Source organism: Mustela nivalis, assembly GCF_964662115.1.
Source record: "Mustela nivalis genome assembly, contig: HAP1_SCAFFOLD_2326, whole genome shotgun sequence".
NCBI classification, from domain to species: domain Eukaryota; kingdom Metazoa; phylum Chordata; class Mammalia; order Carnivora; family Mustelidae; genus Mustela; species Mustela nivalis.
In genome coordinates, this window is record NW_028134339.1 from 1,034 (window position 1) to 28,915 (window position 27,882).

Below are 27,882 nucleotides of genomic sequence, written 5' to 3' on the forward strand. Positions count from 1 at the left end.
ACATAGCCTGTCTCAAATTTGTTGCTAATACTTTGTACTCTATTTTAAGTGATGGAACAATTTTTGAAAAATTGGTAAAATAGCCAAACTGATAATACTTTCAAAAGATAATCTAAAAACTATACCATAGAATGTGTATATAAATGTATATAATAGTTTTCAAAATTCCCATTAATAGTTTTTTATTTAACATGGGCAGGTATATTTCATTTAAGAATGCATTTCTTACTGTATTTAAATAAAACCTAAATAAGTTTAAAATGTATCTCTAAGTTTCACAGCCATCCATTTTACACAAAGTTCCGTATTGTTTGTTTTCTAAATCAAAATGTATGTGCCTTTCAGTACCTACCAATATATGTAAAATAACAAAAAGACAGCCAAGTACTTAAATAATATCTTATTTCCGTATCTCTTAACAAAATCTTATATTCATACAATACTGCTTGGATTTCTTTCTCATACTCTTCTATAACACCATGGAGGAAATGTGCATCCAATTCCAATTATTTGAAGTGAGGCTCATGCAAAAAAGTGGTACTGGGCATCTTTTCATTTTAATAGAAGATAATTAAATTTAGGAAGAACTTGGTTTCTCCAAATAGAACTGTATCAATGCATGATCTATAGATACATTGCTATGCAAAGAACTAAGTTCAAATATTTCTTCCTTTACATTTTCAAAATTATAATACTTACAGCAAAATACTCCTTGAAAAAATAAAAAAAGAATTTAGTCTCCAGAAAGTTTGCTGCAATATTGTCTGATAAAGAGTTAAATTGAACTTTGGATATATGTTAGTCATAACATAATCTCTTGATATATTAGTAGGTCAATAGTTCAGCCGAGAAAGGGACTCTAACTTGAGCAGACACTAATTAAAAGAATCAATTCTTATCCTACTACATACGTCCAATCATATTAACACATTTCTAGATTTCTTACTCAGTGGACTAGTCAAGATTAAAGGATTTGCTAATATGAAGGAACAGAGTATGCTTCCAAACTGACTGAGCAGATTTGTGAACAAATTAGTTCATTTAAAATTGACAGTGAAAGATTGATTTTGCACAGAATGAGTTACCTAAGGTATTCATCATTTCCTCTGCCTCTGCACACAAGACAGAGATCCGTTTCCTTCACTTTCTGATTGTAATAGGGCTGCTTACTGAGCACCTTTATTTTATAGTCCTGATTGCAGCCTGTCATTCCTTTTAATTCAGACATATTTTAGCCTCTTAGACAGACCTTCAGAAATAAGTTCCTTAAAAGCCTCAGTGAAATGACTCATTACATGTTGTTCAATTCAACTATACAATAAATTATAATAGAGGGGGAAGTTCTAATTGCACAAAAGATTCGATTACTCGTAAGGTTACTGGACTCATTATTCAAATGCAGGGATGAGCAGGAAATCCAGACGCAGAAACACTTTTCCAAAGTTGAAGGTCAATACTCTACAACTCTGTTAAAATCTAAGATACTTGCTATTTGCCAAATATTTTATATTAGTAAATATTCAGTAATAAATGTTTTATGAAAAAGGTTAGAAAATATACACACACACAAAAAAATGGAAACAGATGCTGAAATTGTTGAGGAATTGCTCTTTAAGTCTAAGAAAATAAAAGCAAAACCTGTGGAAGACGAAAAAGCTAGAACACAACAATGACAACAACAAACACAATTTAGGAAATAAGAATTCAGTTAAAACAGATCCAAAGAAAATGTTGGGAATTCATGCTATTTTATTCACAAAGAACTAGACTTCAGATACTGGAAACAGAAATTAAGGTAAGTTGACACTGGGTAGGGGGTAGAATTTTTAGCATTTGTTAGTTAAATCTGAGATGGTGGGAGAATGGGGAGAAGTCTGGTTAACAATTGGTTAACAAATGGTTAACAACTGGAAGGGGGAAGAGTTGGGTAACTTGGTCCAAGCCAGTGCCCACTCATTTAAATATGGTGGGGAAGTCAAATGGAAATATCTACAAGGGATCTAGATAACAGATCAGTGTTTACAAGTTATATGTAAGTATACAATTATCTCTATTTTGCAAATACTCAGAAAAAAGATTCAGTTTTCCACAAGGTATCACAGTAAATCAACACTGGTATCAGATTATCTCACGTTTTAGATCAAATGTTCATTTGTCCATGATAAGAGAGAAAGGTGTGTGTGTGTGTGTGTGTGTGTGTGTGTGTGTTTAAAACAACACAGATGTAAGATAAGGAAACTGGCGGCCTCCCCCAAATTGCTGTGGAATCCTAGGAATATTTCTTGTCTACTTTTTGTTCATTTTTGGTGCATTTTAAATCCATGTCTTTTTTGATTTGTTCCATTCCTGGTTGCACAAGGAACTCTGCTCCCATCAGCATGGTAGTCAACAAATCATACCTACATCTGCACCCATATATTTTGTCTTTCTTTCTCTTATAATTATGTCATAGTAACAAAATCATCATGTCATAGTCCAACTCCACCACATATATACTTGCTGCCAACCCGACTTCCCTACTCAAGAACCTCACTCCTGTACTGGTCTCTTCTTTTTCCCAATCATTTGACTCTCCTCACTATCAGATTGTTTTTCCCTTAGCATAAAAATAAAATTTAATAAGAACAACGATTCCTCTATTAACTTCCATCAAAAATAATTCCTGATAATGGCCATCCACAAAAAAGCCTCCAACACACAAACACCCCCTCTAGCTTACCCAGTGTTGCTTTCTTGACCTCACAGACATTGTCCATTCTACTACCAGAATTACCTTGCAAATCATAAATTAGATCATGTTACTCATTGCTCAAAAGCAGAGTAAAATCCGTTGTCACTCAGAGTACAATTTAAAGTCCTTACAATAGACTAAGAAGGCCCTAAGTGATCAGTTCCCTTCCTGACTTCAGAGAATAACACTCTCCTTCTTGCTTACCCTATTACTTTCATCCTGGCCTCCTTGTGCTAATTGGAACATTCCAGGTCTGATCTACTGCAGGACCTTCACAAGAATTTGCTATCCCTTCACAAGAATGCTTTTTGTCCTCACTATTTCAGGCACGGCTCAAATGTTATCTCATTCATTTGAATATGGATTTGGCTACTGTCACAAAGCAAAACCTAGCAATGATTTTAAAAAGACGGAAGAAGTTTATTTCTCTTTCATGTAGTATGAATCTAATGTTAGTAGTCCTAGACTGTTATTATTGCTCTACAGTATTAGACACTCAGGCATCTTTAATCATGTTACGTAGCCGTCCTCAAAGTGCAGCTTCCATCCTGAAGCCTAGGACAGCCACTTCATCTGCCACCATGTTCACCTCTCAGACGTTGAAAGAGAAGAACACGCGAGGGGAGGCAAAGCTCAGCTGCACACATCACTTCTTGTGATAGCCCACTGACCAGTGCTTACTCACCAACTGCAAGAAAGGCTGCAGTATGCAATCTTAGCAGTGTGATTCTGTGCCCAGCTAACATTCAAGTGTCTCACAACCAAAAGAAAAAGAAAATGTGCACATTGGGAGACAACTAGCAGCTCCTGTCATACTACTTTATCATAGAAGTTTTCTCTGACCTACCTATATAAAATAACATTTCTTCACTCCACAATCTCCTTTAATCTGCTTTATTTTCTTCATAGCACTTGTATAAATACACCTTGTAAAATATACCATATATAGTATATGTTTACTTACTAAATTATTTTGTTTCCAACCACTAAAATGTACAATCCTTCAGTGCAAGAAATTATTTTTTCTGTTTTAATCACGGCATCCCCTCTGATATAGACCCTCAAAAGATGTATTTTGAATGAACAACTCTGAATGTCCCTACACGTACTGTATGCTCTCTCACTCCCATGCGATTTCCCATATTGCTTGCTGTTTGAAATTTCTTCTCAACCCTTACTCGTCTAACGCTGAAGTCTTTTTAGGATTTAGATTCAGGCTCGGGCATTAGCATCGCTGTGAAGACTTTGTGAATCTTTTAGTCAGCCATTCCACATGCACATCTCTAACCCTGAATTATGGTCCTCCATGTCAGCATCTGTCTTTATTATTATAAACTCCTTGAGGATGAGAAATCATCTCCTATCTGTATCACAAGCTCTCCGTTAGTCAGGACTCAGCGCAACTGGCGAAAACTCATTTGAAACTGCTTAAATTAAAAAGAATTTTTATAACCAAGTGAGGGTGAGGGAGGGGTTGTTTTATGTGACTCCAAGAGCAACAAGACTGTATCTCCCTTCACCTTAATCATTTCTAATGGAAATGGAAGCTCTCATGAAGGAAGCTGCTGTCTTATTTTTTTTCTAAGAAACACTTGGTCATATTTCATATGAGCCTGAAGTTCTCTTTATACTCTTCATATGTTTAATCATGTTTTTCTTCTCTCTGGATTAAAAGGCAAGAGAAAAATGTAACTCTCAAGAAAGTTGCCCCAAGATTTCTGGATACTTTTCTGGAAAAAAAAAAAAAAAACTTAATTCATAAGCTTCTAATAATTCAAATACATAATACCTATGGGAAATATTCATCTAAAAATAGTCTCCTTTTGTTGTTTAATATTGGTCACAAAGGCCAATGAGAACCATCTCAGATTAGGTAGTAAAGTTTTGATTAGATATCATCCCTGCCAATCATTTTTACCTTAAACTCATCATGAGAGAGGCTGAATATTCCTTCTTCTTCAAAGTAGAAGCCCAGCCTGCCTGCCAAGAAGTATGTATGTGTATTGTGGACCAACCCTGCTTGAAAACACTGAAAAATAGAAACCCTAACATACAGCACACTCAACCTAGTGTATCTTAGCGTTGTATGATATTATTTCAAACAGGCAATATTGGTCAGCCATGAAACACCATCACTGATCTCAATAATGATGCCCTGAAATTTCTGTCTCACTGCTTATTTTTAAAGAAATAAAACTCAGGGCTAGTCTGGAGAAAGTTCTCACCCTCTGACTTTGCGAAGCAAAGCGTCTCTCATTCTCCATTATGTGTCTTCTTTCTTATTGGCTCAGATGGGTTTGGAGCCCATCCAGAAGCCAGTCGCTTTGACCTGGAGGAGGGATAGGCCAAATAACCAAACCAATGCCGTTCCAAGCAGGAAACATGGGCGGGTCAATCCTATATCAAGTGTTGGGGGTGGGGAGGAAAAAGGAGTGAATTCTCCAACACTATGCTTTAACCAGGAAAACAGAGTGTATACCCTAAACGTAAGCTCACAAATGTTCACTACAGAGTTCACTGAGAATTTTAGAGATAAATGTGATATACTTTTGTGTTTAAAAAACAAAAACAAAAACAAACAAAACAAAACCTATATTTAGAGAGAAACGGATATATATATAGGCAAATCAGAAGAAGGACTCCAGGTCAGGCATCACAATACTAGCAGTGGTTACCCCTTGGGAGGGCACTGCCAACAGGTGGGGAGAAGCACACCAATGGGAGAGGTTTACATTTAACCCTGTGTATATATGTATTGCTTGAATTTCATAATAAGAAAGTAGTCACAGGGCGCCTGGGTGGCTCAGCGGGTTAAAGCCTCTGCCTTCGGCTCAGGTCATGATCCCAGGGTCCTGCGATCGAGCCCCGCATCGGGCTCTCTGCTCTGCGGAGAGCCTGCTTCCCCCTCTCTCTCTGCCTGCCTCTCTGCCTACTTGTGATCTCTGTCAAATAAATAAATAAAATCTTAAAAAAAAAAAAAAAAGAAAGTAGTCACAAATTACTTGCGTGTTGAAAACAGTTTTTAATTAGAAAACAACACATATCCCTTATGACAGAAAGTTTATAGCTTCACTTAATGAACAGTCTTTTTGAACAAGGCAGGCAATATCGACAGGATGTCATTACATTCATACTTGATGAATCTTGATATGGACAGAAGTAACTGGCTTCACATATGCTTCTACTTTGTTTGAAACATATTTATTTTTTGTGATAAGCCTAATAGAACCATTTTTAGTAGATTAGCATGTCTTGTGAAATTTAGCCTGTAGAAAACAAAACAAAAAAATGGAAAAAAGAAAAATATGTATTTGCCTAATGATTTCTTTCACACATTACAAAAATTATCACTTCGGTCCCTGAAATTGTATCTATTTATTTTCACATGAAGAAATCATGTGGGTCATGACTATCAGATCTTCACAGATATCAGTAAGTTTAGAGGTTAGCAAAGCACTAAGAATTGCCCATACTGTTCTTAGTATGGTGTGTCTTACTAAAATAAATCCTTAATGGGCTACCCAGCCCACCATAAATGCCACTGTAATCTTCCTTTTGCTTTTTGATTTGTCAACAAAAAAGTATGTGTGTGGGGGGGTGCGCTATGACAATAATTATTAAACACGTGGAAACATTTATTTATTCATGTGTCAAAACTTCATTGAATACCTATATATCTTAGCTACTGTGCAAGGAATACAAACAAAGTGAATGACAGAGTTACTGCTCCAAGAATTCCCGGCACTACTAGAAATCACTAATGAGTAAGCAATGTCTCTGAGCGTGCTGCATTTATGAGGAAGGTTGGGGAAATAGACTACCAAGTCAGCCTTACAGGGGGAAATGGTGGAAAGGAGATTCAGGAAAAGATTCACAGAGAAACAGCTGGTTGGCCGACAGATGGGGTTCAGGACAAACACCCCAAAATATGGCATCTTATTATATTGAATATTTTAAGCTGAGGGAGTTTGAGAAAATGGAAGAAGCAGGAAGTTCACTTTGACCTTCCTCCCATCCTTCTCCCCTGAAACTGAGGTCATAAACCCTTCATGTGAGAAATGCCCTCCCTATGCCTGCAGGGAAAGAACATCCTTATCTCCTTAGAAAAAAATCTGAGAAGAATCCTAACAAATAGGCTTTGCTAAATTTCCCCAAGCTTACTGTACTCTCTTCATACTCTTAAACCTATCCTATCGTGACATGACTATCACTCTTCATTAACCCGAGCATAAAAATATTCAGTCCTTACTGGCTCTTTGGGTTTTTATTTCCTTATGAAGTTTCACACGTTAAAACATAAAATTGATACTAAATAAACATGGGTGCTTTTTTCATGTGAATCTGTCTTAGTCTAATTTTCAGATACAGCCAGGGACCCTAAGAGAATAGAAGAAAATTTTTTTTCTTCCCTACACCATGAGGTGAAAGCACATTCTAAGTTTAGGGAACAGTGAGTATGCCAAATAGAGTTCTAAAATGACACGGTAGAATTGGTAATTTGCAAATAATCCAATACTACTGAAGTGGAAATCGTGGAATCATCACCAAGTAGGCAAGAGACAACACTTACAATGCCATTGTAAAGACCTTTTCATAGGTACTGCAATAATACTAATTAAGGGAGAGGAATGACAAAGTGTACTTTAGGGAGAAAACTTCTAGTCTAGATGTTATGTGAAAACAAATTAAAGAGGATAGGACAGCGTAAGGACCAGCTAAGAAGCCACCATACAACCCAAGTGAGAAATGATGGCTTGAACTAAATGGCCCTGGAATACTGAGTAGATTTGAAGATCAAATAGATGTGGGACTAGGAGAGCAGGAGGGATCAAGAATGGGCTTCAGAGAGTCTGTAAACCTTCCCCTAGAAAGGGAAATGCATATGGTTACTTGCATTTCTCTGGGGGAAATCATATATAGCTCTTACCAGATCCTGATGTGGGTTCATAATTGAAACAATGTTCAAACTGCTACCCTGTGCCATTATCATAGACACACTTTATTTAAAGACTCAAGTCTTCTTATAATTGTTTCTTATAGTTTTTAGATTTAGATAATAAAAACACAAGATTAGATACAGGATTCAGCAAATAAAAATTTATGTTTAACCAGGTGTCCCGTTCTTTATTTGGCATCCCTACTGAAAGACATTCATGCTGTGAAATAACATTTCTCTGGGATGACACTTTATATTCCTCATTATCTGGGTACAAAGTTCCTTCAACTCAAATTCTATTAATTAATTATTCGTTCAACAAATATTGATTGGCTGCCTACTCTGTACATCCTGAGTACACATTAGTGAGTAAACAGATCATAGTCCCTTTCTCTGGGGAGTTTACAATGTAATTGAGCAGATGAATTCTTTTTTGAAGAGTAAATTAAAGAATTTAAGAAATAATTATAAATAGTAAGTGCTAGGAGACAAGCAGGGAGTCCTGCTAGAAAACAATGGGACATTTCGCTCGGGAAGGAAGCCAGGCCAGGTGAAAGGCAGGAAGGAAGGTACTCCAAGCAGCGGGAAGAATTGGGTGGAAGAACTGGAGGTGAGAAACAACTATTGAGTTTGTAAAACAGAAAGATTTTGTTTCGTAGTGAAGAGGGGGAGTAGAAACTGAGTCCGCGCCATAGCATGCAGGGCCCATTGCAAAATGAGTGTGTGGCCCCTTTTTCGAAAAGTAGGGGGAAAAAGTGCCATTAAAGGTCTTAGAATATAACATCCTTTCTTTTGTTATGATTTTTTAAACCTGTTACTATCAATCTAAATTTTAAAAAATCTTTCAAGTTAAAATTTTAAATCATTAACACCAATTTTTCCATCTATCTTTGTTCAGCAATGTCACTTTTAAAGGAAAATACAAAAATATTTACCTCGTATGCAGAATCACCAAAATGACATGATTTGTATTTCATAGCTCATACAACCACATGTATTTCATTCTTAACCAAAACAGTGGAAATGCTGCACAAAATGGACTCGACTGTTTTTTTTTTAATCCCTTCTTGATACAAACACATTGTACCCACACTCTTCCCCTTTAGCTTGCTGATAGATAAGGAGGAAGGACTCAGTGGAAAAGGAGCTATGGACTGCCCTATCTTTCCCTTCTCATCGACGCCATCCCTTACGGGCTAACCCAGGGCAGTCAGAGTAAGAAAGATCTAGTAGGACTTCTTGGTCCTTTGGGTTTCTTGGCATGCCATTGCCTTCTTTCTGCACTAGAAGCAGGGTCTGGTTCAAAAGGGAAAGACGGCTTCTGGGGGCTTCAGCACCCTCCACTTACTTAGCTGCAGAGAACACCCTCAGCTTGTACTCTGAACTCCCACACAATCGAGAGTCTAGTGGAATCTCGTGCTTCTAGAGTACAGCGAAGTGCGCCTCAAGGAACAATGGGTCTATATAGTTGGACGTATTTCTTCTGCTTGTGGCATGCTCTGTTGTCTCATTGGAATTTACCTACAAAAAGCAAGTCAATGATAAAATTAAGAATTTCAGAATGGCAACAGTAGAGCATTAAACCAAACACAAGGCCCTGTGCATCACAGGCCCATGAAGCCAGCCCTCCGTGAGAGAAGAGAAACCTGGAGGAATGGGCAGAAATCAGACCTTGGAACTCTTGATGTGTGGGGTCTAATTTTCCCATTGCTCTCCCCACTCCCAGATCCTCTTTCTTCTGTATGGAAAACCTATGCATCATTTAAAGGAAACAATCCTTGTCTTAAATCCTTTCCATTTGTTCCAAAATAACATTACTTTCTATTTATGAAGCCTTTCTTTCTTATTTACTAATGATGCCTTGAACTTAAATGAAAAACAATCAAAACACAAATTTTTCTTTACCTCTACTTACCTCTAGATCTGTCACGAAAATAATAACAATAAAATAACAACAATAGCACATTATGAATTGAGGAATCAATAATGAAGGCCAAATATTTGATGTAGTAGTTTGCAGTGCAAACTGCTTAGAAGCAGACATCATGAATCTCCAAGAACTCTTTCACAGTTGAATTTTGCCATTTCACAGGACTGTTGGCTCTGGGGTGATGCCCTCTTAATCTGTTTTCTGACACCCATTAATGCATTTCCTCACTTCCATGATTGGAGTACTGCACGCACTGATCACTGATTTGTAAAGTGGTGTGTGAATGTCCGATGCATTTTAAAAAGAAACCTTTAACACTTCATTGTGTTCTAGCCTGACTTCACTTTACAGTGCAGTCCCCTGTGTCACTTGCTGTCGGGGTCCTGATGCATCAGAACTAGGTAAACAGAAGGAGGCAGGGGACAGAAGAAAGAAAACATAATAAACTTGTAGACCAAGGGCACTCATACTGCCAGCATTCTCTCATAGATTATAATTAAATGAAACCCCTGAAAATCTTCTTGAAGGTATTTTTGCTTGGTGGGTTTTTTTTTTGTTTTGTTTTGTGTGCGTGTGTGTGTGTGTGTGTGCGTGTGTTTGTTCTTCTTATACTACACAGCACCACTGAATCTCATTATAATTCTGCTCTGGTCTGTTCTCTTCCTGCACTTTGGGAAGCTGGCTGTCATTAAGGACTCATGAGACACCTGTGCAATGCTCACTGGGTTTCATGGAATTCTCCATGCTCACAGTTTTTTGTAATGATATGAATGCCTGAGCTTGGAAATTTGCACCACTTGAGAATAGTAACAAAATATTGAACCTGGGATTTTCCTTCAAATACTTCCTATCTTTGAAAAGAATCACCCTTTTTCTCAAAATAATTTTCAAAATTCCCTGTAGAATATTTATTTTTAAGACCCGCATTTAAGACCATACTTAAGAAAATGTGATTTTCATCACATTTATTCTTCAGAGCTGATTTATAAATACTGTTTATACTATAAATTTCTCGTTCTAAGAGTCAATATTACCAAGTCAACAAAACAAAAGACACATTACATTTTTTTGTCTGTTTTTTTAAATTTTAAACTAGTAATTCTTTTTTTTTAATTTTTTAAAAATTTTTTTATTACTTTTTATTTCATTTTTTTCTCTTTGGTGGCTTAGGAAAAGTACCAATGATACAGAAAAAGAATTGTATAATGATGTAAGATTACTAATTACTCCTAACACATCAAACTTATTTTTTAGTATCTGCCTTATAAATATATATATACTAGTAGTAGATACTAAAATCAGAGTTTGTCCACCCAACATGCAGGAAGCAATAAAAACAGACACCAAGTTTTTGCAGTGAAGAAAGGTAGACAATTTATTGGTGAGGAGAATGGGGAGCTAAGCCGAAGAGTCCCCAAACTCCCCAATGGCTTGCAAGTGAGGGTTAAAAGAGTAAAAATTGGGGCAGGTGTTCCCTGAGAAGGTGGATGTTGCTGACTGAAGGCCCATGAAGTCATGTTGACAGAAGTCTCTTGAGAAGGTCAACACCATTGGTGAGAGGCCCATGAGGTCCTATTAGCAGATATTATTTAATAACTCCTGGTGCCCCTTCACCTGATCCCCTGGAGGCTTATTCCATTAGAATCTAAAAACTATTTTTCTTATTCTTTATGTTGGAGATTTCATTAAGTATATCTTGGGATTATATGTTTAGGGTAGAACTGATTAAACTACTTGTCCTACAGGTTCCTTTGAATGACAAGCATTTCTATCCCTTGAACCTAGGCCCACATGTTCCTTGACTGGTCTTGTGGGGCCCCTGTAGCTGATAAGACCCCTTTCATTTTTCCATCTGGGCTCACAAGATGGACGCTGGATCGTGACTAGAGACTGTAATAGGTACTAAAGTCTATATACATACATAATCTACAGTATAGTGCTATTGCCATAAACATTAGGTTAAATTAGCTGAGATTTCTTTGAAACTGTCTGGCTGGCACATTTCTGCCATTGTGTTTTTTTTGTTTGTTTGTTTGTTTTGTTTTGTTTTGTTTTAGTATGCTTTACTTAGCGCATCCTTTTCTCCTATGGGCCAAAGCCCAGATTCATGACTGCCTGACTCTTGTCATTCTTACTCTCTCCCTTCTTCTCATTTCCTCCAAGGTAGACAAGGTCTTCTCTAAGTTGTCCAAACCATAGCTATTTCAGGAGCTCAGTGGTGAGCTTTTGATATGTTAAAGGAGAGAGTAAAGAATTTGGAAAATCCTCTTTCAAGGCAATAGCCTGGTTTATGAAGCTATTATCTTGATGCATAATCTACTTTGCATTTGTTTCTTCTATTTGAGTGCCTTCTTGAAACTACCTAATCTGTACACATACTCAGTCCCAGGCAGACGGATGTATAACTAACCAGAGTGAAGCCTTATATCTAGAAAAAGCAAAAATAATAGTTTATAATTTTCAGATGCTCTCCCTTTTTTAATGATATAGCCAATACCCAGTTTCACAGGAATTCATCCAGTGTCTTCTCAAGTTACATTTGCTATTTATTTCCTCATCTTCTTACAAATCTACCATTTGCCGAAACTGCCAACAAAAAAAAAACTAAATACTATATGTCTTCCAGATTCATGCATACCCTTGACACTTCCACTCTGGTGGTAGAATGGCAGCACTAAGGCAGCGTAAGTAGAGACAATGGAATAAGTGAAATTAAATACAGCTCCCCAATTAATAAGATTTATTTTAGTAGTAATAATACTATCAATATTTATAACAAATGAAGTGTATTGAATAACCAAGACTACACAGGCACCTTTACTGACTGCCTTTGGAGAAGAGGGAGGAGATTAACACTTCAGGGGATTCAAAACTCTTCCCCAGCTAACACTGGCCTCTACTAACCTTATGACCTGGTTATTTAAGGCCAATTTAACATATCCCTAGAAATGTAACCAACATGCCACTTAAATAGGTTCATGTTTGGCCAGGGACTGACAGGTTCTTTCTCCTCCTATGTGTGCTTTCCAGTAGCTGCAAGTTTCCTATCATTTCTCTTTAGGATGCCAATAACTATTTTTCAAGTGTCTCCACTTAGACTAATATGAGGATGTCATGTCCAGATGTGATAGCCATGTGATTTTGGAAGGCAAGATACACAAATAGAACAATCTCACGAACTACTTAAGGAAAGGACTGATGTTGTGGTGGCCGGGAGAGGGCTGGGGAATAGCTAATGAAGGATATTAACTATGGGGAGTTCTGGAAAGCAAATTCTGGGAAGAGACTGTGCCTACTTTCTGTCCTTTCTCACTTTACAGGTCTAAATGAGAACTATACAAGGAGTCCCCAAATTACAGGGGTTGCAGGATCTTGTGATGCTATTTGGTAAAAAGCTCATCCATACATAGGAGGACCTCGTATGAGGCTCCCAAATTCCTGATTATCTCATTCCTCCATAACACTGGGGTGAGGAGATAGGCAAGCATCTGTGTGATAAGCTAACGCTGTTTTTATTTTGGATTGCTTTGAGTGTATAGTTAGGATTTAGAAAGTATATATTTGCACCGCTTAATTTCCTTTTTTTTTTAATTTTTAAATTAAAAATAAACTCCTCTCATGCTGGACATCTATTCTGTGTATATTTGCAACCAGGTTTCAATAGTTGCTCCTGTTAATTATTGTTATTTTAATATCCCAGGAAACATTCTCTAGAAACATTCTCTAGAACCTGTTCATGCCATATACATGCATAACTTAAAAAAATAGGATGTATTGGTTCTTTCTTTTACTAAAAATGTAATATATAGGTATTGCAGAAAAATGTAAATAGAGAAATGCACAAAGTTGAAAGACATTTAAACTTCTGAAATATTTGTATGCCCATTATCTAATTGCATCCCCATAATACCTTACAGATAAGGCAAGATCATTGTCCATGTCGCTGTTGTGGAAAATGAGAGTGAAGTGGGTTGCCTCTAGTTCACGGCAGATCCAAGCCTACCCCTGGGCCTTGTCTAATTCCTAGGCCAGAACCTCTTTCTGTGCCATACTGTGGGTCACAGGGAGTGGAAAGGGAGGAAGGATTCCCTGGTAATTGGAGACAAAGAGAGAAATGCAGACACACTTGCATGACTAGTCCTGAGCCCCGCAAGGCTCACCAGTGAATTCTCCCCAGCTGCATCTTCTATGGCAGAATTCTCAGTGGTATTGAAAGCCGCTTGGAAAGCTGCCTCCCTCAGTGACCACAGAAGCTGACAGCTCTGGCTGAGTGATCCTTGGCCCTCATTAGATATCCAAAGGGTGTGGAAGGAGTGTGTGTAGTCCCTCCTCTTTCCCTCCTGACGTTATGTTGCAGGCTGGATCAGGAACCTGGAGAGAATTCAGATTAGCATGATCATTGTTTAGATGAGAGGTGCGCTCCAGTCTGTATTTCAGTCAAGGGCGGGTGTATCCATGTTTGTATATAAATACATCTACCTGGGGCGCCTGGGTGGCTCAGTCTGTTAAGTGTGTGTCTTCAGCTCAGGTCATGATCCCAGGGTTCTGGGATCAAGCCACATGTCAGAATTCCTGCTCAGCGGGGAGTCCGCTTCTCCCTCTTTCTCTGCTCTTCCTCTTCCTCTCTCTTTCTCTATAAAATAAACAAATAAAATCTTTAGAAAACAAATAAATACATCCACCGTCCATTTACCTTCTGCCCAGAGACACTCTAGGCAAATCTGCTTTAATAAATGTACTTGTAAAGTGCTCTGTAGTTCTTACATGGTTGATTATCCATGTAAAAGGTGTTCCAAATAACAAACAGCTAATAAATGAGAACGTGTGATGCTACTTGATGTCTATATGAGTAACGGATTTTAAACAGTTTTCCTTGCCAATTGAATACCTGTCTTTAAAGCCTATATTTAAAGTTAAATATTGACACCATATGGTTTAGGGAGAATTAGCCCTCTGTGGTCCTGAACTATATTGAAAGCATCATTATTTATATGTAAAGTAAATTTATGAATGAAAGACCATTATATTAAATATTCTCAGTGGCAAATAACATGAAAGAGAATGGCTGTATTTAGAACAGTAGGAAATAGAGACAAATAGAATAGATAAAGGAAACGATTTCATAAAACGGGCCAGGGGCACGTGGAATACATTAACAAAAACAAGATAGGTAACCTATACCACATGTGCACGAGCCGATACGCTCAGCAGTCTCCTAACTGAGCGTTATGACAAAGAGACTGTCATGGACCTGGAAGCAGAGGGCAGATGTGACATATTTGTTAAGCAGGACTAGATGAAGAAGCTATGGAATCTGTTAAAAGTCACATTTCCAAAGAATGGGGAAACATCATGGATGAATTTTTTGCTTATTATTTTTTTCTGATATTTCAAAGTAATGACAAACACTTGGTATTGAATCTTTCATTTACACACTCGTTTATTCACCTTTGCTCACTACGCCCTCACCTTCACTCCCAGCAAAAATACAACATATGCCTGCGTGCAGTTGGGCCTAGAAGGCCAATATTGCAAGTAGACAACCTCTGAGATTTTTGCTGTCTTTGTGGACAACCACTAGAGAAAATCTTAGCTGACCACAGTCCTTACACCACAGTCCTTGTACTCAAGACCAGTTTTTAAATTGACTGACCATTGGAACATCACCTGGAAAAGTAAGAACAACAAAAAATCCAGGCCTCTGATGATTCCACTGTCTAAGGAAAGGGCATATACAAAAAGGGAGTTCTCAAAACCAATTGGTTAATTTTAAGGCCAGAATGTGACCATAGAAATTTTTTTAATGACTAGAGAGCCAATACATTGAAATGATCATATTGAGGTTTTTTTTGCCACATAAAGAAATAAGGAATCTTGTGGGTCTACCACAGTATAAAGAGGTCACTCAAGAGAATAAAATGTAAAATTGTTCCTTAGAAAGATTGTTTCCCCTCTTGTAATTCATCACACGACATCCTAGTCCGTTTTCTGAGAGTCTTTTCTTATCCTGAGCTTTGATGAGTACTCTTCCTGATACTAAGCTTATGCTTATCAAATTCTCAAAAATACTCTTAAATGATAATATCTACTCTGGGTGCAAGCATGCAGAAATAAGGACTCATATTGCTGGAAGGAGAACAAGTTGATTCCCACTGTACCATTGTAAACATCTTATCTCTTATGAGGGATTATCTGGGTCTGCGTTAGGAAAAAGAACATCCCAGAGGTATCCCTCCCTTTAGAACACAAGAACAACAACAAGGACAGTGGTCTTAAAGATTTACAGAGGAGGGACCTGAAGAGACACAGAGATGAGACAAATGAATGGTTAGAAGCACAAAGATGGTCATTATATGTGAAGAGCTCAGTTCAGTGCTGACTAAGGAACTCTATCCAATAATCCAACCAAATTTCCAGACTGAGAGCAAGCATTCCAGACTGCCTTCTGGGTTGTTGTGACACTTTCCCCATGAGTGACTGATCTGCCAATATCTTGGGAGGAGGCACATGTAGTCTATCAAACTCTTCACAACAACCAAGAATTAATTTGGGAATAAAACTCCTCAAAATGGAGAAATACAACAGTGTATTCTTCTTTCATCATAACCAAAATAGTTTGGCATCGAGAACTCTACCACTGTATTAGCTTATTATCTTTGAAAACTGGGTTGGTTGGGATGGCAGCATTTAGATATCACTTAAGGGATCTAACTTTCTGCAATTTAGAAAACAATGCCTAGACAGAACACATACAGTCAATTCTTAGGTGTGTTTATTCTTGCCCTGCCTGTGTTTATTCCAGACACAGACACATACAATATGTTTTAGGAATACATAATCAACTATATGAAGTGTTTTGTAAATTACTTTGTGTGGAATGAACACCTTTTCACTCATGAGTCTATTTTGTTATTATCTAACATTAATTGCCAGACAAAGTCAACTTCACAAAAACTCAGAGTAGGCAGCTACATGAATGGGTAATTTATGGACATCTTAAATAACACTGATGAAAATATGTCTCACCACCAGCCTGCAACCATGCCTGACCTTATTATGATCAGCATCATACAAGGGAGCTATGAGGAAATAGGCAGTTTACTATCTGTAAATGGAAATCTATCATCTGGCTAGCACTTCAGCATGAATTACTTAAACTCAGTATGAGGAAATGCGATTTAGCAGAGAAAATGCCAAGGGAGTAGTAATAAAAGACAGAAATGTATTGATTGGGAGACAAGCGGAGAATAAAAGGAGGTAAGAAATGTCTGACAGTGACATTCAGCACTGCTACCACAAGGAACCCCAGCAACCAGTGTTTGGCTGTAAGGGCACAAGAACCCTAAAAGGTTATGTCATCAGGCTGATAGAATCAGGAGAGAGTGGGTACCCACTTTCTCAAAGAATTTTATCTAAGTCTTTACCAGTTCTAATGTGGTACATATCTGGGATTTTACAAGGGTTATTTTAATTCAGATTATTTTCTCTGATATTCTAATATTGAAAAAAAGTTTAAATTAAAATATGTGTGTGTCTGTGTGTGTTCTCTTTATACCATAATTTGGAGTAATAGGAGGTAAACTTGATATAATTCTGATTTAGGTTAGATATTACAAAGGGATTTCTTTTTCTGAGCACTGCTTTATGCATTTACCTTTTCTTTCACTTTATTTTCATAAATTCATCACATTGTCAGTTTAGAAATCTTCTCAACAACTGGTATGAGGATTCTGTACTTTTCTCTTTGTCTTTGAGCAGAAAAATGCCAACATGCGCTTCCTAAATAATCCCTAAGTGTCCCATGCAAGGTGTTGGCAGACAGACATCCCAGATTTACTAAGCCTCTCCCCCTCGCCCTTGGCCCAAGTTATTTTTCTATGGAATGTATAACTCTTCAGAATTGTTTGTGCGAATTTTAAAGACTAAATGGTCATGATGCAAAGAGGCGTGTGATTATTAAAGCGAAGTATTTTCTAATTCTTTTGTCTCCACTTCCTGCTTCCAATAGCTGACACTAATTTAAATAATGAATAAGCGCCATGGTTACCTTTTGCTCTATTCCATGCTAAACATCAGCACCTGATCTAGTTTCCGGCATTATTGCAAAGACATTTAAGTGTACAGTATAAGATTGTACTTGATTTATTAAAGTAATGAATTAGTTTTATTGTGGGTGATTAAATGTATTTTACTTTTTAAAGCACAAGAACTAGAAAAGGAGAGCATCGTTACAATCTGAAAATAACTAGAAAGATAAGTTCATTAACTTGCCTACACTTGTGCATCATAAAAACCTTGTTAAAAATTACTCCCTAGCCTGCTGTATTAGCTTCTTTATGAGGTAATTTCTTCATACAGTAATAAGATTTTTCTTTTACTCTCCAGTGCATATTAAACCCACTAATCTTCTTTTATAAACTATAGTTTCAGCCACTTTCTCAATTGACTCACTTTAAAGATACACTTCTATTAATATTAAAGGTAGCAAATGCAGATATGAACTTTGCAAAACATGCTTTCGGATTTATGGCACAATCTTGCAACAGTGTACTGGAATAGCACAAAAGGGAAAAAGCAGTAAATGTCGAGTATGTCTCATGACAAACCAAACAATCTCAGTCCCCATAGAATTAATTTCCCACCCCATTCATTATGTGAATGAACTGTAGACATATTTTCTGCTGTCAGCAAATAAAAACAGAATGGAAAGACTCTGTTCATTGAAAGAAATAAAATAAAATCTTGCACAGGAACTACACAGTCGTCAAGGATCTGATTGATATAGATTATTGGTGTCCTGGGAAAAAGACAACTGGTAGCCATTTCTACCTGTGGGTTGATCTCCAAGGGTCAAGATTTTCATTCTGTATCCAGAATCAAATCAGTCATGTATGAGGTGGAAAATTCAGTCTTTCGTGATTGAATTCCAATTATTATGGTTATATCCCTTGTTTCTGTAATTCTTCTCAAATATCCAATCATTTAAACAGCTTATTATTTAACAATGGCAATAAGTAATTAAGCTAATACTGGGCTTCAAGCATCCTCAAATGGGTAATTCATCTAGGAAATAAGTCAAATTGTCATAGAAATCTATTTTATTTTATCTTTTTTAAGAAATTTTTTAAAGACCTTTCATTTTTTTGACAGAAAGACACAGCGAGAGAGGGAATACAAACAGGGGGAGTGGGAGAGGAAGAAGTAGACTTCCCATTGAATGGGGAGTCCAATGTGGGGCTCAATCCCAGGACCAGTGACCTGAGTTGAAGGCAGACCCCCAACAACTGAGCCACCCAGGAGCCCCTATAAATCTATTTTAAAAGAGAATGCAGAAACAGCTGCTCTGACTTTTTTTCCTTCCCCTTGACTTTAAAGTGAAAAATTAGACGTTCCCTATTGCTTGGTAGTTGGACTTCCGTTGTTCACTGAATAACAGAGATTTAAAATTTTTTGTTTGTATGTGGAACTGGGAAGTGGCATTTGAAATATATGAGAAAGGCAGAATTGCTCATATATAAAGTTTCTCACAGATCAACAAAAACTAGAGAAACACCTCAGTAGAAAAAAAGAAATTTGAATTGAAGAGACTATACAAAAGAAGGACTATAACGGGCCAATAAATATCTGAAGAAAAAAAGTTCAACCTTTCCACTAGTTAAAAATACAGATTAGAAATTTTCATTTTTTTTCCAACATCAGATTGACAATGTTAAAAATAATGGAAATAACTTATTGTTCATTGTTTGGGAAAACAGAACTCTCCTATGTTGCTCATGAGTACAATCTTTTGAGAAACTGTGAACAATATGTAAGATAAAACAAAACAGAAAACTAACCATGCATAATATTTACCCTGCTCCCTAAGAATGCATTTGGGTGTATACAGAAGATGATGGTGAGAGAGAAGAAAAAAATGGTAACAATGCAATGTTCACCAATACTTTGGTAATTAGGATACATTTGAAAATATGGAACATATTCAGCCATTATTTTATTGGCCAACATTGAAGGATTTTTACTACGCAGTAAGTAGAAAAAAAATGATCAAACAGCACACATGGTATAGTGTGGGCTTTTTATCAAAAGTACAAATATATAAATATGCATGTTCATTTAAAAAAAGAATATATACTAAAATGCTAGCAATGGTTGTTGCTGGGAAACTGAATAATGGGTTGTAAATAGCCTGTGCTGATTTTCATTAACTTTCTGCTCTTCCCTTTTCTTTCCACCTCTTAACCACATTGAATAAATAAATAAATGCTTGGAAGCCAACTTCAATCTTCTATAGAATATATGATTACTGACACAAGAAATTAAAGTTCAGATACATGTTTAACTTTTGTAGGTAACACAAATCATTCGGCCATACGTAAACATACATATGATAGAATAATAACATATGGATGAGGTCTCTTACATTTAATAGGTACTCAATAAATAATGTGTCGATAATGTTAAAGATAAATGAATTTAGGTTAACATTTATGCCATTTTTATTGAGTTAGCAGATTAAGATCATAAGTAATTATTTCCTCTTTTTTCAAAATTTTCAATATACTATTACAAGTTAGAATTTATAACATTTTAAAGTCTCCAAAATTCTTATACATATTAAATCTAACATTACAGAAGTTGGCAAACTATCATTTATTCGTCTAAAATAAAAGCATGAAGTAAATTTTAAGGAAGATTTCTACAAATTTGCTTCTTTTGTATATGTATGTGTATGTGTGTGATTGTTTTAAAAAGAAATTATAAGGCCCTTTTTAGAGAGGCCAAATAACTATCTTAATTACTACATTCTATGGAGAGATATTTTAGAGTTGAAATGCTTACTTTAAAAAAAAAATAGGAGTTTGTATCTTTATTTTTATATTTATCTCATAGAGTTTTACATTCTCATCTTCTTCCCTCTTGTTCTCTATTTTCATTTCTTCTGCAGGCTAATTTGTTGTTCCGTCCTACAACCAATCACATAAGCCTTCCTCCCCGGTATATTTGAGAGAGAGAGAGAGAGAGAGAGAGAGAGAGAGAGGTTTGTGTATGTGTGTGACTTTCGCAGGAGTTGCTGTCATCTTTTCTTGGACCAGTTGTTACATTTCTCTTTAGTATTTCTATAAATCTGCATTCTACTTTAGAATTCCTTCTTTCATTTATGTCCCATATTCTGAATGAGCAGATTACCCTAGCATGAACATCCCTACATAATTTCTTTGGACTCTCCCGTTTAGCCAGGTGTTACTCAGCTCTTTCTGCAAGGCCATCAGGAAAGGAGCTTTCTCTGAGATGGTCCTATCAAGAATACATATTTTGTAGTCCTCTCTTCAACAAAATTAGTAGTTTGGTCAAAAATAAACTAAAATAGAAACCAATGCTAGAAGTTAAAGATGAAAAAACACAGGTGAGGAAAATTCAATAGTTATGCATGGTTGATGGAAATTATAGAAACTTCGACCTCTACCAGTGAGAATACAAAGCATAAGTCAGTGTGGAGACTTCTAGACCTTTGTTCTATTTCTACCCACTTGTGCCTCACACATAGTAGGCCATCAGTTAGTATTTGTGGAACAAGTAAATAAGTGATGGAGGGTGGGCTGGCCACTCTGATTCAGAGATTTAAATCACTGAAAGAAACAATCAATCCTCCTTACATCCTTTTTTCCCAAGAGAAATCCAGCACTGTTTCATCACAGTCACTGTTCTTATATCTGGTCTTAATAAAAAATATATTTTAATAGTCTCAGAACCCATTACATTTGGCTATCATAAGCTGTTTCCACCTGCAGCCTTTACACAGACTTTAAATAAGCCTTTTCTGATTAAAGAAGGGCAGACCAGGTTGGCATCATTAATATGAACTGTTCCTCCCTTCTGAGTACATATGTTGCTCCTAATGACAGATGGGAGCATTGGCTGGTTACACAAACTGCGAAGACTGAGGATTACAGGGCAAAAGGGAGGCTAAAATAATAAAAGACCCGCTCTGGTATTGTAAGCAAGTGCAGAAGGAATTTCTTCACCCTTGCTTGCCACTGGCCTCAACAAGGGAATTGGGGGACAGGGGTGGGGGATGCTCTGTGGCAAATTTGTTGACCAGCACACATTATAAGCAGACTGTAATGGTGGGCTAGGCCTTATTTGTCTAAGACATTAAAGTTACCCTTTTTAGTTAAGTGTTTTATTCTGGCATTTTGGAAAGATACATGATGCCAAACAGAATATTTATAACAAACCTTTTAAGATGTATTCTCATCTATTTTTGCCCTCAAAGGTCATTTCATAAAAGAGATCAAAAGGCAGCTTCTTCCAGGCCAGCTCAGTGGGTGGCCAGAAACAGATTAAGTACTAACAGAGCCCGGAAGAAGTACAAATCTGTAGGACTTGTTTTACACAGTTCCATAATATATTGTCTCGATTACTATGCCACATAATTACATATATGAAGTAGTTTAATTATAACTGATATAATGAAAAAGCATTAAAAATGATCTTGAAACAAGCTTACCAAATGGGCTTCCTGTGAATAGCTAAATCCTTTACTGGCGGTAATTTGTTTACGCAGTAATTTAAAGATCTTCAGGAACCTTTCCATCATTTGGGGGTTTAACTCTATGCAAAAGAATAGTTTCTATCTTTCCAATCGCTAAAATTCTACCGTTGAGAAATTCTGAACTTTTGGTTTATTTATTTTCCAGACCAGTACAGATTGAGTAGCTAAAGGTTTGAATTTGAAGTTTGTATTCTCCCCATTTTTTATATCTTGTTATTCTGTAGGTCCATTTGGTCAGCATTTCTTTGTATCATCAATGTGCAAGACATTATGCTAGACTTTTTTGGTATACAAAGGTGAAAGGGACATGGTAACTAAGCCAAAAGGAGAATCGCACTTGTCAAAAATTTTTTTTTATTTTTTAAAAATGTAAAATACCTCTTGCAGTCTGAAAAATGTTAAAAAGAGATGCCTAGAAAGTACAGTGACAGCTCAAAGGACATGTGCAACTCCACCAAGAGGTGCAGAGAAGGCTTAAATTCAGTTAAAGTAAGTCTTATCAAGTGAACTGCCATTTATCAAGAGAATGGCAAGGTTGCCAAAGGAGAAAGAAGAAAAAAAACTATTTGGAGGGAAAGGAAACAATATGTGCACAGGTAAAATAGGGAACTCAAAGAAGTGGATGTAAGTACATTGAGAGCATAGAAAGGGAACAAGGAAAATCAGGGTAAGCAAATAGATAGGACTCAGATCAGAAACAACTCTCCTTCTTTATAAAGAGCCATTAGCCAAGTAAGAAGAGGGGTGATAAGAGCTGTGATACAGACAAATAGCTGGGAATGTATTGGAGAGCAATGGAAAAGAAACATGAGGTGGAGAGAACGATTATGTATGTTTCAGTCCTTCGGGGGAGAGGTGATTAGGTGATTAGCTGAGAGAGCAGGGAAGGAAGAAATAGATCTGAAAGGGATGCTGGATGAAAAAGCCCAAGGATCTAGCAAGTTTTGTGAGTACCCGCTCCAGGATGGGTGAGTGGGTGGGTTTTAGTGCCAATGACCACTGATGGAAAATCAGAGTGAGAGGCAAATAAAAGAAGCATAACACTGTTAGTATCAGCTTTGTTGGCCAAAATGATGCATTATGTTAATAGTAGATTGCCAGGATCAGGTATAATGTGATTCATGCATATGTATGGCTGAAATTGAGAAACCCATACATGACCCAAGTGTATGGGAAGGTAGAGATTCAGTGACACCTGTAGCAGAATAATGGTCATCCAAAGATGTCCATGCCCAAATCCCCAGAACCTGCAAATACGTTGCTTGCACGGGGGGGAAAAATGTTTTCCTGATGTGATCAAGGTTAAGGATGTTGAGATGGGAAGATACCACGTGGATTCAACCTAATCACACAAGTCTGAAAAAAGGAAGAAAAAGGAAGGAGAGTGGGCCACAGAGATGCGATATAAGAAGGACCTCACTTGCCATTGTAGACTTTGAAGATGGAGGGAAGGGAGCCACGAGCCAATGAATACAGATGTCCTACAGAAGACGGGAACACTCCTCAGCTGACAGCTTGAAAGGAAACTGGGATCTCAGGCCTATGGAATCAATGAACTGAATTTGCCAACAACCTGAATAAACAGGTAACAGATCCTCCCTTAGAGCTTCCAGAAAGAAACACTGTTTGCCAACACTTTGATTTTAGTCTAGTGGGATCCATAACAGACTTCTGACTCACAGAACTTTAAAATACTACATTGTGAACAAACAAACAAATAAATAAATATAAAATACTGCATTGTGTTGTTTAAATTTATGCATTTGCTGTAATTTTGTTACAGTAGCAATAGACCAATATACCAAGTTAGAACCCAGGATGCAGGAAAACTATGAGAGAAGGGGCTCAGGTGGTGGTAGTAACATTTTTGAGTTGCAAAGCAGAATTGCAAAAGCATTTTCCTCTCTATTATAAATAGCCAAATACAGAATTTTTCCATTTACTTAGCTAGGAAGTACCTAGGTTTGTCTTCCTAAGGCACTTCTCTTAATATCACTTGGAAAACTTTGTTAATATAAAATATTAGAATAATATAGCACTGATTATAAATATTTTATTTATTTACATCTACCTCATTACCAGTAGACAGAATTATCTAACAAAAGTATATATAATGGAATAAAATTTAATGTGTTGTCAGGGATATTTGCTTGCAAGTAAAAGAAAGCAACAAGAAGTAATAACGTACAAAGGAATTTATGATAAGGATTCAAGAATGGCCCAGAGAATTTAAGGACAGGAATGCTGCTCTGCCTCAAGACCAAATGGACATGAAACCAAAGGTGGCCGGCACATTCCCCAAGTGTTTAACTGTGGTCTTGCCCAGCATCTGTTCCACCCTGCTCTCTCACTATTAACTGCCTTCTTTTGTTCTTGAGCTACAAGGTAGCAGAAGGTCATCAAGTGTACCACGTTTTAATTTTATTAGAACTCCCTGAAGAAAGTTTGGCTTGCCTCTCTCTCTGCCCCAAGTCTAAACCAAAGAGACTCATGTGGTCCAGGTTAGGTCAGAGCCCAGTCACCTGTGGCCAAGAGTGAGGTTATGTCAGGTTAAGTAGATCCATGAGACTGTGGGAAAAAGATATCTCCACCTATGGGATGCTAGTCAAGTCAGTTTCCTATATAACCACTGTAAACAGATATAGAGTATAAAACAGAAAATAAAGACAGAATAGCATAATAAAGCCTGTGTTTAAGTTGATACACAAAATTGCAGATTGGAAGGTCTTAGGTAATTGTTAAAGGGGGTTGTATATTTGTTTCTCAGCCTTATAAAGAACTAAAGGTGAAGACATAACTCGAAAGTCACCACTTCTCTAAGGTAAAACCACCCAATAGCTAAGGAAAAGCAAATTCTCTTGGGCATTTAGGTTTGAGAAAAATTTCCCAGAATGGATTCTTTGTGGGATATAACGGGCAATATCTAAAGAAGCTTTATAAAGAACAATTGGAAACGTACATTCAGCTGTTTCTAATGGGCTCTTCATTGCAGCCAATGCCAGGGACATCAGCAGTATTTGCTGACTGGCCACCTGTTAATTGAAAGTATTGTTTATCTAATAAGTCTAATCATTGTTTCTAATTTTGAAATTAAAACATATGTTTATCATAGAGTCCAACTAATCTTCTACTAATATTTATTGTGAATGTTGAAAATACCAATTTTATATGAAGATAAAATCTCATTATATTAATCCAATTTGTATGAAAACCAATGGTGTGCTGGTCAATGTTTAACAACCTGTTCTAGGAGGTGCTGGGGTGGGAGGGTTGGATGGTGCCTTACTTTGCAGAGTTCATTGATGTCTACATTGCAAATACTTTTTTTTTTTTTACAGATTTTATTTATGTATTTATTTGACAGAGAGAGAGCACAAGCAGCAGGCAGAGGGAGAGGGAGAAGCAGGCTGAGCCGGCAGCCTGATGTGCAGCTGGATCCCAGGGCCCTGGGATCATGACCTGAGCTGAAGGCAGACATTTAACGACTGAGCCACCCAGGTGCCCCAGTATTACAAATACTCTTACATTTAACCAATTTCAAGTGAGCAGTGGGATACCACTGAATGTGGAGTTGGAAAGAAATGTGCAACAGCCCACCATTATATAGTATTTCTACCACACCAATACAATAAACATAAACAAACTCAAGACATAGGTAATAGTAAAAAGTAGCAGATAAGTAGGATGTGTTTAATTTTTAGTATTTGTTAACCAATTCATTTGTAGGTATATCATTTAACTATGATAATGGCTGCATTTAACAACTAGTTCTCAAAGTTCTTGAAGATGTAGCAGTCAGCTGTTACAAAGTCATACAGGCCAGCTCTAAGACAATACTGGAAAACCAACACTGAATAATTGTTTTCTAAAATGTTAAATCCATTAAGACATGCAATATGGACCACACTTGGCTGTAATGTAGTGCAATCAGCAAACAGTACTGAAAACATTCTTTTTAAGCTGTTTCACCCCAGTACAAGAATAAGCATCTACTTTATTGTAGCAGGTGCCTTCTTAGCAGGCCATTTTGGGTTAACAGTTGTGAGCAGTGGGGCAGTTTTTGTTTTGATGGTCTATAAACCAATAGAATTTGATCCAGTCTGAATGTACTTCAACATTCACTCAGAGTCTCTAGATTTTATTACCTGATTCACTATTTTAGTTTAATAATAAAAGCTACCTTACTATTTTAAGTCATCCAGGAAATACACCCTTCTGAAACCTCCATTTTTGCTAACTCCTTCCTCCCAACTGAATATATTTTTGAGACAACATTTGGAAAATAGAGGATTTCTTAGGGACATAGCTATTTGATAGTAGCTTAGCACACGATATATAAAACATTTAAAATAATTTTTTAGATGCCAAAGTCTTAAATTTATCACATATAATAAACTAAAACAATGGGGTAAAGTGCAAAGATGATACATTTTTATGAAAGAAACATGTAAAATTGGCTGATGAAACAACTCTATAAAATACTCAAAAAATACTAACAGATTAAACCTTTTTACGTGTACATACTACACTGTTGTGCAAGTATATGGAGTTGTGGAAATTCAGCATCTTGTTCAGAGGTATAAAAACAAGAGGAAAAAACACCATACCAGAACGAAGAATGGAAAGATAAAGCTCAAGCATATGGGAAAATTTCTGAAAGTTTGGTATATGGCTGAAAAATCCGAGCTGTTGGGTACCCTGAAGAGAGTAATATTTTGCACAGGTATAAACAGCTACTGTCCAAAGAATTGCATTCCCTTCCACTTTTGATAGTTTGATGAGATAAAAACAGGATAAAAAAGAGTGGGGAAATACAAGATGGTACAAAAATGAAAACACCGTTGCCAGTAGAGAGTCAGAGCAGCATTTCCCAGTACTAAGAGACATCATCATAAAACTGATGAATTTTCTCTCTCTGCTTTATTATTTATGATCAAGAGACAAGGAATCAATGCAAAATCGTTTACGTGTAGAAAGGAGAGAGTACAATAGAAAGACTTTTTTAAAAATAAATATTTATTAATCAATTAATCAATTAATCAATAAATTGATTTATTTTTTAAAATATTTTATTTATTTATTTAAGTAGGCCCCATATGGGGCTCAAACTCATAACCCCAAGACCAAGAGTTACATGCTCTATCAACTGAGTCAGCTAGACATCCTGATAAAAAAAGGGTTTTGTATAAAGTTTTCAGTTGCTAGAGACCTCATCACAGCCACTATTTTGTAGTGATCTCCTTTCTCCTATGTCTTACCCATGCTATAAAATAGAAAGCTGTTCATACTAATTAGAATACATATTTCATAACAATTTAAAGTAAACACTGGAGTAAGACCAACTACATGCAAATCCCAGTCCTATCACTTACCAGTTGAATAAAATTAATATTTAAACTCTTTGTTTCCCCACTTATATGAGGGGGTTAGGAATAACTAATTCACAGGATTGTGGTGAAATTTTATTAAGTTAATATGGCATTTAACAAATTAAATACATACAGATGTTTTGGACAGGGTTCAATAAATGTCAGCAATTGTCATGATCCTAATCACAATCATCAACATCATTGTTACATTATTTCTATGGAAAGAAGAGCATAAGTTCACATATATACACCACTTAAAATGTTGAGGTGATGTCAGCTAAAACCGTTCTAAAATTGAAGCCTATGATGATTGTTTAGATAGTCCCCAGAGGAAAATTATTAGGAGCTATCTATCAAAACAAA

The 27,882-nt window shown here is 36.6% G+C and overlaps 1 long non-coding RNA gene across 1 annotated transcript in view; it reads right to left on the reverse strand.

Annotated features, from left to right (window-relative positions):
- Positions 1–5,708: 5,708 nt before the first annotated feature.
- Positions 5,709–27,882, reverse strand: part of LOC309858409 — a 30,587-nt gene continuing 8,413 nt past the window's right edge. The window contains exons 2-3 of the long non-coding RNA XR_014308174.1: positions 13,508–14,230; positions 5,709–9,188 (exon numbers count right to left, since the gene is read on the reverse strand). This is a non-coding gene — a long non-coding RNA (uncharacterized lncRNA). The remainder of the gene's footprint in view (positions 9,189–13,507; positions 14,231–27,882) is intronic.